At 49.9% G+C, this 13,436-nt stretch overlaps 1 long non-coding RNA gene across 3 annotated transcripts; it reads right to left on the reverse strand.

The window, feature by feature from the left end:
- Window positions 1-249: 249 nt before the first annotated feature.
- On the reverse strand, window positions 250-4,636 carry LOC140644464 (uncharacterized). Of its 3 annotated transcripts, XR_012039787.1 has the most exons (5): window positions 4,542-4,623; window positions 3,831-3,904; window positions 3,103-3,224; window positions 1,826-1,924; window positions 250-278 (listed from the first exon to the last, which is right to left on the reverse strand). It is a non-coding gene; the product is annotated as an uncharacterized lncRNA (long non-coding RNA). The 3 variants fall into 3 exon arrangements; XR_012039788.1 differs by lacking the exon at window positions 3,831-3,904 and having other exon boundaries at window positions 4,542-4,636; XR_012039789.1 differs by lacking the exons at window positions 3,831-3,904; window positions 4,542-4,623 and adding an exon at window positions 4,364-4,531.
- Between the last annotated feature and the right edge of the window lie 8,800 nt (window positions 4,637-13,436).

The raw sequence follows: 13,436 nt of genomic DNA on the forward strand, positions 1-13,436 counted from the left end.
AGCGCACGCTTTAACAGCTACACTGACTGCAACGCTTCAAATCCCTATTGAGACCAAGTGGTAGGATTTTCAACACCTTCTTCACCTACAAGCGAACGCTCTTGCTGCTCTTGGAAAACGTCTCATCCCTTCCTTCCAGCACTGCTGCAGGGAGACAGCCCGGTGAGGCTGCAGGACAAGGCCGGACCGTCATCAGAATCTACGCTTACGGATCCACCACGACGGCTACGGCCCTCGCGCTGCTGCTGCTGCGCGTCTTGCTCGCTCGGTCAAGAAAGCTGAAAGGGAAGTGTAAACCTTTAGAGAGTAACATGGAAAATAAAGAACACATCTCAGTAATTCACTCTACCCTAAAAAGGTGGGCGTATGTTTATAGACATCCAACAACAAGACTTACACTAGAAAAGCATGTGAGTTTCCTTTTGCATTCATTTAACTTGCACAGCTGGGATACCGTTAAATCATCTCTCTCCAAAACGCACGGTTATTATGTGACCGGGGGGGGTTGTGCGCTATGTCACTAGGAGGGACATCTGCCCAGCTGCGCTGCCCAAGAGAGACGCTACTGAAGCGCCAGGGAAACGCACCATGGAAAGAGGGGCAGAAATAAAGTACTGCCGAGCACACCGTCAAAATACCGGGGAAAAACCCCGTAGCGTTCAGTTGCCTCTCTCTTGAAACATGGAGAACAAATACCTCACTGCTGAAATACACCTCCTAAGTTGCATGCCACAGCTATTGGGCACTTACAGTTTCAACAGTGCCAGTCGCTTTGTCAATGACACCGTTTTAACTTCTCTTTAAAGTTTCCATTTGATAGAAAAGTCAGTGAGATAAGAGATCCCCCAGACGGTTTCACTGGGGGGGAGGACGGGGGAGGTGCAGAAATCAAATCCCCAGTGCTGCAATACATCAGGCTACCAAAAGGGACCGGCAGATTTGCTAATGCTTTTGGCTGTACCGAAGCATGCAGAGGAACGCCTTTCGATCATATCTCGGCTGTTACAACTGAGAACCAAAGACCAGCGATGCCATCAACTTTTGGAAGACGTGCTGGGCTTGGGTCCTTGGAAGGAAATTGACTTTTTGGGGTGTTTGTAAAGAGAGTGAAAAGTCTTGTTGCTGATGACTTCTACTGGCACGTCCAGCCGCTCCGATGGGAAGTTCATCAAATGCAACTTCTTTGAATGAGAAGGATTGCCAGTCGGGAAAATCTCTTTCCAACTGAAGTCAAAAACTACACACTGTAGCTTCAGGAAAAAGGACCTTCTCGAAGCAGTAACTCACCAAAACCACATCACTGGCGGTACTTACAAGGCTGCTAACGCTTCTTGGGAAAGCCTGGAAAACACGCGGAAGCGACGCCCATTTGTCCCGTTTTGGCCACGTCTCTTCTTTGACCTTGATGGCTTTTCGTACGGATGCTAGGATCGCAGTAAGGCTTTTCAAGTACTGCTACAAGACATTTTAAAACCTTACTGACTGAAAAAGCAGAAAGCTTTTCCCAGGAAAACAAAGGCTCTTTCTTCTGAACACCTCAACTCTTCCCAACAGTTTCTTTCCTCTTTTAGTACAAAATTATTTTCACAGTATCGTTTCATAGGAAGCGCACAGAAGATTACGCTTTCGGGAAGAGAAAAGAAACGGAGGGAAGTCAGCTTTGCGTAGGCACGCTCCAGAACACGCCTTTTTCTATCCGTAGTATTTGTGTTGAAATACTTCACAGCAAAACTACAGGAGGAGAGGTGGCACATTCTTCACCTTAACTTTCAAGTCCCCGCTACGAGTACCTTAGGAAAAACGCAGGCACACATCGTAGACATACCGTGGACTTGCAGACCACTACGGATCCTTTCCGTCCGTCTTGCACTTTCCTGGCAGAAGAAAGGGCGACCGCGGCGAAATGGTGGCAGCTGACATTCTGCTGAGAGAGGAAAAAAAACCCTTTAGCATAAAGCTGGGTAGGAATCTAAAGCTTCCTGTTTTGGTGAAGCTTGGTGAAGACTACAACTGAGCGGAGGAAAAAGTGTTTTGCATCGTCTTCGGAACAGTTGACGATACAGGCCGCTAGAGCTTGTGCGCTTTTTAGACAACCGTGCCTTTTTTTGACTCACAGGCAGCTTTGGTTGACGCAGCAAAAAGCGCAGCAAGAAGACGGCACGCCCTCAGACCCAGAGCACAACCCTCCGGACGGCCACACGCCCCTCGCTGTTTTGATGAGGAGCCGCCGAGCATCCCTGCGAGCACAGCTGCACGCGCAACATCACTTTCACCTACGCCGATTTCAGCGGATGTAGTTTCTGAAGCTTTACACCGAAAACCGTATCTTGACACTTCGCCACAGGAGAAGCGATCCGTAACTAGAACCCCACAAAAACCTAGAAACACCACTTGCAATCCCACAGCAGCGACAGCTTCAGAACTATTTAGACCAGGAACAAGGGAGAAAAATAACACCGCTTCATCGCGCGCACGGGAAAGCGGCAGAGAAAAGGGTCAGCATTCGTAGCCCTCACAGGAAACAGGCATTCTCCTTCCCTTCCTAAAGCCCTCTCTTGGGTCTAAATACCGCAGCACTACCGTGGCAGTATCGAGAGCAGGGAACAACAGCCCCGCCGCTGGACATTTACGTAGCGGCATACATAAACAGAGGGACACGTTTTGCCACCCACAACCCTGAACTTCCTGAAAACTCACGTTTACCAAAAAAAGAGCCGCTTGGAGCATACTGCCCAGCAGCGTTTGGCAATAAAACTGCCATGTGGTGGACCCACGCAAATTGCTCGGTAACTTGCTATTTGCTTCCCCTTGTTTTTCTTCCTTCGGAAATTCTACTTGCGGCCAAGTTATTCACTACGGCTTCAAGCATTGACCTTCCTGGGATTACCAGCACGTCTACACAGGCAAGTAACTTACCTGCTCTTCTACCGTTGTCCAAATTCCAATTACAGTCATGAAAGAGGAGTGAGAGAGAAGAAAAGGAGAGCTCAGGCAGCAAGAGAGCTCTGCAGGCTGCCGCCACTCAACGTCGCACTCTTCTTTTTAAACCACACACACGCGCCCCCCACAAAAAAACAGACCAAAAACCCCGTGACCTTGTACCTTTTTTCTTTCAGAGCTCATCCCTGTCTCAGCACGCCGTCTTGTCAAAGCGTGAAGTGCAGATGATCTGTAGCCCAATGACATTTGCGTGCGATGGATACGTGTTCAGAAGGAGTCCAGATCTGTAAGACGGGTGCCATTTTGGTGGTTTTAATAATCATCACTCAAGTGTATCGACGGACACGTTTGGGAGGAAACTAACTGTTGTGGTTTAGCCCCAGTTGGCAATTAAGTGCCACCCAGCAGCTGGCTCACCCTCCCCCCCCAGGGGGATGGGGGAAAGAAGCCAAGGAGCAAAACTCAGAAAACTCGTGGCCTCAGATAAGAAGAGTTGAATCATTGGAACAAAATAAGAAGAAGAATGAATTATCATGAGAAGGAAAACAACAAGAGAGCAAGAGAGGAACAAAACCCAGGAAAAAACAAGGGATGCAAGCCCTCACCACCCGCCGACCGATGCCCAGCCACTCCCCCAGCAGCGATCCCTATCCCCCGGCCAACTCCCCCCAGTCTCCATACTGAGCGTGACGCCAGATGGCACGGAATAGCCCTTTGGCCAGCTTCCATCAACTCTTTTGGCCGTGTCCCCTCCCAGTTGCTCGTGCGCCCGGCAGAGCGTGGGAAGCTCAAAAGTCCTTGACCAGTGGAAGCATTTCTTAGCAACAACTAGAACATCACTGTGTTATCAACATTATTCTCATCCTAAAACCCAAAACACAGCACTATACCAGCTACTAGGAAGAAAATTAGCTCTATCCCAGACGAAACCAGGACACTCATTCCCTTTTAAACGCAGCGTCTCCTTGGGGGAAAAAAAATGTGTTAGAGACAGAAAAAAAAAAATGACAACTCGGGGATCCCAACCACCACCGAGCAGTGGGGAAATTAACGAAAGTGAAGACAAAGAGCAGCAACGCTGTAATCCTGATCACGGACTTCAGAGACCCTCCAAGTCTACACCTCAAGCCTAGGAATGACTAGTCCTTTTTTGGAAGGACAAACTTTTTTTTTTTTTAAAGTCCTAGACTGAAGGCTCCACGGAAGAGAATGCGGATTGACCCACAGCACAGCATGCCATCAACACTCTAATGAAAAAAACAAAAAAATGGAATAAAGATCAAGTTGAAATGTCAGTTTCCATCACATTTCACTCATTCTATTTCTACTGGCATCTAGGTGCTCCAAAATTAACTCTACTGACACCATAGTTCACTAACAGTGTAGTTGTGCATATAAAAAGAAAAGGCTCTTGCCAACTTGCCCATAAAGTCAGTCTGAACAAACAGAAGAGAAACACTTGACCCTGAAGAAGGTAACAGGCAGCTCTTCATTTATCCGAGATGAAAGTTCATTCTTTTACCCGAAAGGAGAACCTTCGGAACTGCCAAGGGACCAACCCAGGAACGAGGCATGCTCTGTTACCCGCAAGTCTTCATCACCTTTTCTGCACTGGCAGCAGATTTGCCTTTTCTCTGGGTTTCAGGCGGAGCATCTGTAGCGTCCCTGAACTCGCAAAGGTTTCTCCCCGCTCCCCGGCCCCATACGCACGATTCCCTGAGCGGCAAGCGGGACCGACCACACAGGATTTTCTGCACGTGACGCCGAAGGTGACACTGGGAAAAGAGGAGGCAAAAAATGATCCTGTTTGTCACACCCAGCCGACGGGGAAAACACAGGGGAGGGTTCTGCCAGAGGGGCCCTGCGGGGCCAGGCCGTGCACCTCGGGAGCTCCAACCGACCGGCCCCTCTCGCCTTTGCCAGGTACCGGGGAGACACCGCTGCCTCCCGCTGCCGCCTCGCCCGCGCCCCCTCGCAGCGGGGCTGCCCCAGGAGAGCCGGGGCACCCCCACCTCTGCCCCACCCCAGGAACGGGACCGGGAGACACCCTCCACGCAGGGAGGGGCGCAGGGCGTGGATTTAATCCCCGAGGGAAGAGGCCAGGCTCCCCGCTGGCAGAAGGACCGCTCGCCTCCCTGCTGCTCAGAGACGCTTGCTGGGGACAGCCCTGCCTGCGCCCGGCCGCTCTGCAGCCCCGCTGGGAGCGCAGTCCGGCCGACGGATGCTCCAGCGAATAGACGCTCCTGCTCGTGGCCGCCCCGCTCAGCTAACGTTGCCTCTGGCTAACGCACGCTCCAGACAGCGGACACCCCATCTCCTTCCAGCTCCTCCTCGCTACAGCTCTGGCTAACCGAAGCTCCAGCTCCGCACCGAAGCTCCGCTGGATTTCAGCTCCTTCTCCTTACGAGCTCCAGCTATTTGCCACAGTCTGGGCTTTCGACAAGGTCGGAAAGCGGTCGCTGTCAGAACTGGAATATGACTATTAAACATCACAGCTGTACGCTGTGGAAATACCGATTCATTAGTTTGTACGATTAAGTACTTAAGAACTATTCTCAGCAGCGTACAAAGAAGAGCTGGGCTCCAAGAGGGCGTGCGGGGTCTGAAAAGCACCCTTCCCCCCCCAGAGGCCACCTCAGACCGTGAGGCTGGCCCGGGGCATGCCGGCCTCCCGAACTCTGGGCTCCGACGCGACCAGACCCCCACCCTCCAGGGAGGGTCCTGCCCACCCTCTGCTTTCCCCCGCAGCCCCCAATGCCCTCCCCCCACCCTGCGCAAACAGCCAAACTGGCTTCTGCTTTGGGCCCCCAAACCGGCTCCCATTTCTGAGCCCACAAACCCACCCGCTCAGCCTGTTCTCGAGTCCCACAAATGCAGCACTTCACCTCTGCTCCTCAGCCCAAAAACGTACCGCTCGGTCCCCTCTGGCAGGTCCTGAAAACGCACGACTCAAGCCGTTTCTCAGCCCCAAAGTCAGCCACCTCAGCCTCTTTTCAAGCCCCGCGAACACAAGACCCGCTCTCCATTTTCAGGCCCCAAACCAGCTCACCCTCTCTGCTTTCCGACCCCTTTGCGGTCCCCATGCGTGATGCTGCGGGGTGGGGGGAGCGGAGCCACCCCACAGCCCTGCACCCCCAGGGCCACACATGCACTTTTGGGGAGCGCTTGGGCACTGCGGAGGGCCCGGCCCCATACCTCTGCAGGGCCGCACCAGCACAGGCAGGGCATCGCTTTATCACAGCTGCTTCCGGCTCGCTTTCTCCGGCACTGGTTGGGGGTGCCGGGCCCGCACCCCAAACCCCCGCAGCCCCAAGCACCCCCGCGGGGAGCCGGGCCCAGCCGCCTCCAGGAACCCCCGCCCGCCGCAGCCGCGGCCCTTCCCCGCCACTCCGGCCACCGGCACCCGCCCGGCGCCGCAGGAGCCCCCCGGGCCGCCGCTGCCCGACCTGCGCCGGGAGCGGCAGAGGCTGCCCAGCCCCACAAGCAGAACCTGAGAGCCAGATGGGGCTGCCCCTACTCCCCCCGCTCGCACACGGGCTCGGCCCCAAAACCCCCCGACGAACCCCAGGAGAGCGCTCGGCCCAGGGCTGCTTTTTCCCCCGCCAGTCCCAAGAGAACAGAGCCTGCACCCGCCCCTATTTCATACAGGGATGGGGAGCAGGACAGAGGACTGGAAAGAGAAAAGGAAGACAAGGGAGAAGACTGAGGTGCCGCCAGAGAATGAAAGGCCGAAAGAAAAGGTCAGAGAGGTAGAGAAATCAAACACAACAGGGACGAGAAGCCCTGCAGAGAGATGGAGCAAGAAAAGGCAGGGTCAGCGAGCAGGACAGAGGGGTAGAGAGGTGGGGGGGGAAGGGAGAATCAAATCCCCAGTGCTGCAATACATCTGGCTACTCTTGCCATGAAAAGCCGGTCTCAGGACTTGATAGTAGGGATGACTATTAAGCAGGAATTTGTTATTGCAGCGCTAGGCAGCACTGGGGATCCCTCTGCCACTAGTGCTCCACTAAGTTAGCACAACACATCAGTTCATACACAGCAAAATCATACATATTAATCAGATCTCCTTAAAAGGGCAGTTTTACGGGGATGAGTTCCCGGTAATCATTTACATGGTCCAAGCATGCGCAGTAAAATTAGGGTTAAGGTCTCTTCACCCTCCCACTGGTCTTCCATAGTCTTCCTCACATTGTTCACTAGTTGAACTTTGGGCTTCCTTTGTCCATAGATAGTCATTGAGTTAGCTCATTGGTCCTTCCGCCTTCAGGATGTTACAAGGGGGTCCATTTGAACTACTTCTTTGGTGCTTATCTTCCACACAAATGTCCTGAGTTCCTGTTATCAGTGATTTAATTAGGAAGCCTAACCAGCTTGCTCAAGGCCTGTTTAGTCCTATCAGGTAAGAAGTTACAGGAAATGTCCTACCATCAACTCTGCTCAGCAGGTAACTAAAACTATATTTACAGGGGAAGAGAACAAAAGAGAACAAGAATGCTAGTGAAACTAAAAAAATTCAAGTCTATGTATCACAGTAAGGTCTTAGGGATTGTCAGGGATTTAACCCTTTCACCAGAGAACATGAAATAAGCCAGAAGGGTCTCTCAAACTTGGGCATCTCACTCCTGCATCAGCACCACACACAGCTCTCAGCAATGCTGGTGCTTGTTGAAGCCTGCGATTGGCAATTCCAGAATCATTTGATTCATTTCTCAGTACTGCGAGTAACCCAACTATATTCTGAAGTGTATACGTACACATACTTCAGAAAACAAACACTGCCCTAAACATTTCCATTTCAACTTTAAGTTTGCAACTCCTCTGAGCTGCCCAAAGACCCTCGAAGCTTCTGCAGAAGGAAGTGCCAGCAGACGGCCTGCAGAAGCGGGAAGGCGCGGGAGGGATGCCCCGGCAGACAGAGGCAAGCAGCATGCCGGTGCCTCCTTGCAACGAAAGGGAGAAGGAGCTGAAATAACTCTAAGGCAACTCAGCTCTCACTTTCCGCTCTTTCCTGGACAGCACATACAAGCTGGACAGCTGTACAAGCATATTACACAAGCCCTAGAGCCTGTAGTTCCCACTGTCCTATCTGCAGACTGCTGGGGCAGCAATATGCCCACAAAGCACAACAGAGTTTTCCCAGTTTTAACCTTTCCGTTCGCAGTGCTGTCCCTTGACAAGAAAGGGATCAGACATTTATTACCACAAAGTAGGGAGGAGCAGGACCTTGAAAAGACAGGGCTTTAGACTGTGCCTTGCTGCTGCAGAGTTCACATTTGGAAGCAGAAAACACATGCCAGTACCAAATATAATCTTCTTCCTTGCAGATACGAATCAAACAGCTCAGAATTACAGACTAAGAACACTCCTGCGTTCGCCCACTGTAATCCCGGAAACAGTGTTTTCTTGTCCAAAAGTTGTACTTATGAAAGCCTAAAGCTCATCCAGAGCCTCCCGGCATCAACCACCTTTGGAGCAGACCCATAATTGAAAAAATTTAGCTCCAGACCTACAGCAGATGTAAACCATCTAAGCTCTACTGATGTTGTCGCGGATGGAGTGAGAGTGCACTTCACTCGTAAGAGAGAAGTAAAAATATAGTTTATTGATACAAAATAGGGAGTTAACAAAGTTCAATGCGACAGTGTTTTAACAAGATTCGATGGCGAGGCACACTTGATTATTTACTGCATAGAGGACAGGGTCAGACAAAACTGTCAGGGAGACCCTCCCGTTGAGTCATGAGGTTCGGAAAGGATCCCCTTGCTTTCTAAACTCCTTCTCAGAGAGGAGTCTAGGTGCGGCTAGATCCAGTCCTAGTCCCAGACTTGGTCAACGGTTTATATCTAAAGGATTATATGTGCACAGTCAATCCTTTATATCACTTAGCTAAGATTTCAAAGTTTAGCATGCTGTTAGTCACTTACCGAGGATCTGTTGCGGCAAGGAATCTCTCAACCTCGAGGAGTAACCTTGAGAGGCGTCCCTGCTCAAGGGGAGATCCTGGCGTGCAGCCCGCTGCCGTGCAGGAGAGCTCAAAGGGCCCTGGGCTGTCCACTATTTAAGGAGTAAGATGATTGACTTATGGTCATATTTGCATATCAGCAAGAGGTTTAGATCCTTACTTCAAAGCAGCCAATGGCTACTTTGTTGCCATTTGTCCTCAAGGTCCAGGATAACTGGATGCAGCTATCAGGATGACTCCCACTGATGGTTACTGCTTGTGCAGGGAGCTGGGGAGCTGGGGGGGGGGGGGAGCACACCGCCACAGATGTCAAAATGTAAAACACTATTGAAAATCTGAAAATATTATTACAAGGATCACATTTATGCTTGCTGCATCATCACTGATTTCAGGGGCTGCCTGCCCCTTTTACTGAAGCAGAAGGATCTTGTCACGTGAAATACTCAGTCAGATGAAGGCACTGAAGCTTTCCTGAGGTCATACCACACTCAAAAGTCCATTTTCCTCCTCTTTGCTCTTTGTCAAAGTTTGCTTTAGAAACACAAGTACTTGTCAGAGACTGGCGATCTGGATCACAGACAGCACACCTGTTCCCTCCCTCAGCTCAAAATAAAGGTGTCCCCGCATTTGAAATAATACAAGGTGTGGTACCTGATGCATGAATCGGGAGTGCAGCCATGATAATTATCAGTGGCTTCAGGGCATACTTTAAGCTCTCGTGTTCCTCTTTATACTTTTGAAAACAGCAAATAGCCCCGCTAGCTCCCTCACAAAAACCCATGGGCTGAAAGGGGGAGATGCGCCAAGAGCAGCAAGAAAGCAAGCAGAAGGGAGACCGCCTAAGGCACGGGCGCTTTCTCCACTTCAGCCACGTCAGCAGGCGTGGGGCAGCCAGAAATACCCATTCCGTTACTTCATGCCAAGTCTCTTGTGCCTCTAACAAAGGCAGCTAAGCAGACCGAACTCCTTTGCCGGGACTGTCGATGTCATTTGAGGCCGTCGCCGTGCACATCAGCTGCCCGACAGCCCATCTGCAAGGATTTTGCTCCAGTGCCTCTCCTCGCTAACCACTCTTACTCAGGCTCTGACTTCCTACGTCTGACCACAAATTCTCTCCCACCACAAAATTTAAACTGCCCAAGGTCAACCCAAGAGGAAGAACATAAACTTTCCTCCTTACTAAACTGTTTCTGGTTTCCAGCAACATGTTTCTATGCACTGCATGGGACTTTTGGCCATTTCTTAGATGGCCGGATGTCAAAACACAGATTTTACAATTAATATGCTCTATGACAAACGTAGGAGGGACCCCTCCCCCCCATTATTATTTTTTTTTACTTTAACACATTTCAAATTTGCTTCATCTCCAGTAAACCAGATGGGAATTTACACAAATGTTTCATGCAAAGGTACGCTTCTGAATGCTATTCGAAACTGGCCTTGTGTTCAAATAACACTGGGCGTTCTTCCCAACCTTTTACTCCTTTCTATAGCAATAAGAAATCCTCTGCAGTAGCAGATCTCTAAACTGACTCTTGTCCTAAACTCAGGTCTAAATCTACTTTACCAGTGACCATAACTGTCACCAAACGTAATGGGAGCAAAACCAGCCCAGAAGTTCACGTTTTTCGACTGCCCAGATTTGTTCTCCTAGTGAAGGAATGATTTCTCCTGCTTCCAGCAAACTCTTGCAACAACAAGAACGCGTGCTTTTGGACACATCCATGTGTTTCCAACGCATTCTGTCACCAGGCTCTTGTGTACCTACCACACACAGTCACGTAGAAGAAGTAAAGGATGGTTGCCGTGATCCAAGTCACAGTTTGCCATGATCCAAAAGGGAGCAGGGAATTCCCACAGCCCACACAAAGCTTTAGCTAAAGATGCAGGACTGTACTTTAACGACGAACAGACATAACCTCACCAGCGACACTGCTGTGGGTATTGTTCAGGACAGGAACAGGAGTTAGGTTCCTGCTCAACCAATTACACTACCCCCTACAGGACACTGATTTCTTGATGAATTACACACTCAGCGAGATGACAAAAGTTCACGACGACTCTCTGGGTTCTAAGTAGATCCCCTGCGTTTTACTATTGGTCTTAGATACACTGAATGCCGAAGAGATTCACAGGCTGCACAACCATCCAGCTCCCAGCAAGACTACACCCCTCCCAGCTGCACCGAGACGTGTCACTCGGTGGCACATTCTGTCCTCACACCAGCACAACTCACAAGCATTTCTAGCAGGCTGCGCATAATTGTTCAATATTGTCTTGGAACCCGCTTGCACTAGGATGATACACTCCACTGTAAAGGCTGACATCCAGGCCGACTGGAGCAGGCAGCTGACACAGTGATTTCACTGCCGCCAGGATTTGAGAAAGCAGAGGAGCTAAGTGCTGGATCCTGGAGAGACAGCTCCATCTTTTGTGTGTCAGCAATTCCTCTTCTCTCCCCTGCCAGCTTTTAGTGTTTCTGGTGCTTGACTGGTGCCTTAAGGCAAAGCTGTTCAGACCACTGCTCAGGATGAGCAGGGCTTAATTCAACAGACCGTTCCAGATACCGGCAGGCAATGCCACCGAAAAGGAGGCAGAAGATACTGCTTTTGTTTTCCCTCCCCTTGCTTCTAGATTTCATCCCTCCACCTTTACTCTTACATCATAGTTTCACACCGCTCTGTGACTAATTTCATCATCATCTGCGTGCTTACTTATAGAACATCACGTGTTGGGTGCTGTGGACTTGGACAAAACATGGATAGCGAGGAAATGCTTCGCCTGACACACTGCACAAGACCAGGAGCAACCTGAAAAGCAGTACCGTGTCTTAACCGAGAGCACGCAATGAGCACGGCAAGTTAGCCAAGGGCTAAGGTGCGAGAACTTCAACGGCTCTAGTGCAGTCTTACACGCTTGTGCGAGTGCACCTTTTTTAGAAGGTACTCTGGATGCTGGAATTGAGCAAGTGGAAATAGATATGTTACACCTATAGCTACAGACAGGTACAGTGTTCCCACATCAGCATCTAGGCAATGCCCAGGATCTATCGAAGCTGTACTCCTGTGTACCACAATCCCCATCGTCTCCGCTCAAGCACTCCCAGAGACGTCAAGCTGCTTCCGTGATCTGCAGACAGAGCAGGAAGAAACACTAGCAAGCCGTTACAGGGGTATACTCAGCTTGTCAGGAACTGCGACGCACAGTTGATTTTTTGAAAGCACTGCCAGCAAGCTTTGATGTATCCCAGCCCTGACAAGCTTCCAGAGCAGCCTTTAGTGCTCCTTTAAAGTTCTCCTTCAGCTAGATGAAATTAAAATGGGTATCGCTTCTAATAAGAGAAAATGGCCGTTATTTCTGGAAAGTTACAAAGCTGAAATTAAATTTAAAAAAAATCGCTCTCATCAGAAAGTTGTTAGTCCATCATTTGAAGGATCAGAGAAACTTTGCTTACAAGTGGCAGGAAAATAATTCTATTTAATGCCTGCGTAACAGGAACAGATTGAAAATTCTACCGATTTCTTGTTTGATTTGGAACTGTTCAGATAACTAGATCTCTCTCCGACAGACTATATTTTAGGATAACGAAATACCACTTGAGAAATTAACTGGAGTATTTAGGACATGATACAACCTGTAGTTATGCAGCAAAGCAAAGCCTACCTTGCACACAGCAAGTACGTTCCACCAATTTATTTTCATCCTGTGCAATTGTTTTCACTTTGTTTGCTTTAGTGAAATATTTAGGAGTCTTCAACTATTCCTCTGGGCACAAGGGTGCATAGGGAAAGACTAATCTCTCACTCTTGCACCAAAGCTGGTTATGCAGGGGCTCGACCAAATGTCTGCTACTGTGGCGGTGTGCTCTGCCCCAGCTCCCCAGCTCCCTGCACAAGCAGTAACCATCAGTGGGAGTCATCCTGATAGCTGCATCCAGTTATCCTGGACCTTGAGGACAAATGGCAACAAAGTAGCCATTGGCTGCTTTGAAGCAAGGATCTAAACCTCTTGCTGATATGCAAATATGACCATAAGTCAATCATCTTACTCCTTAAATAGTGGACAGCCCAGGGCCCTTTGAGCTCTCCTGCACGGCAGCGGGCTGCACGCCAGGATCTCCCCTTGGGCAGGGACGCCTCTCAAGGTTACTCCTCGAGGTTGAGAGATTCCTTGCCGCAACAGATCCTCGGTAAGTGACTAACAGCATGCTAAACTTTGAAATCTTAGCTAAGTGATATAAAGGATTGACTGCGCACATATAATCCTTTAGACATAAACCGTTGACCAAGTCTGGGACTAGGACTGGATCTAGCCGCACCTAGACTCCTCTCTGAGAAGGAGTTTAGAAAGCAAGGGGATCCTTTCCGAACCTCATGACTCAACGGGAGGGTCTCCCTGACAGTTTTGTCTGACCCTGTCCTCTATGCAGTAAATAATCAAGTGTGCCTCGCCATCGAATCTTGTTAAAACACTGTCGCATTGAACTTTGTTAACTCCCTATTCTGTATCAATAAACTATATTTTTACTTCTCTC

The sequence above is a fragment of the Ciconia boyciana genome, chromosome 27 (assembly GCF_034638445.1).
Source record: "Ciconia boyciana chromosome 27, ASM3463844v1, whole genome shotgun sequence".
Classification (NCBI taxonomy): domain Eukaryota; kingdom Metazoa; phylum Chordata; class Aves; order Ciconiiformes; family Ciconiidae; genus Ciconia; species Ciconia boyciana.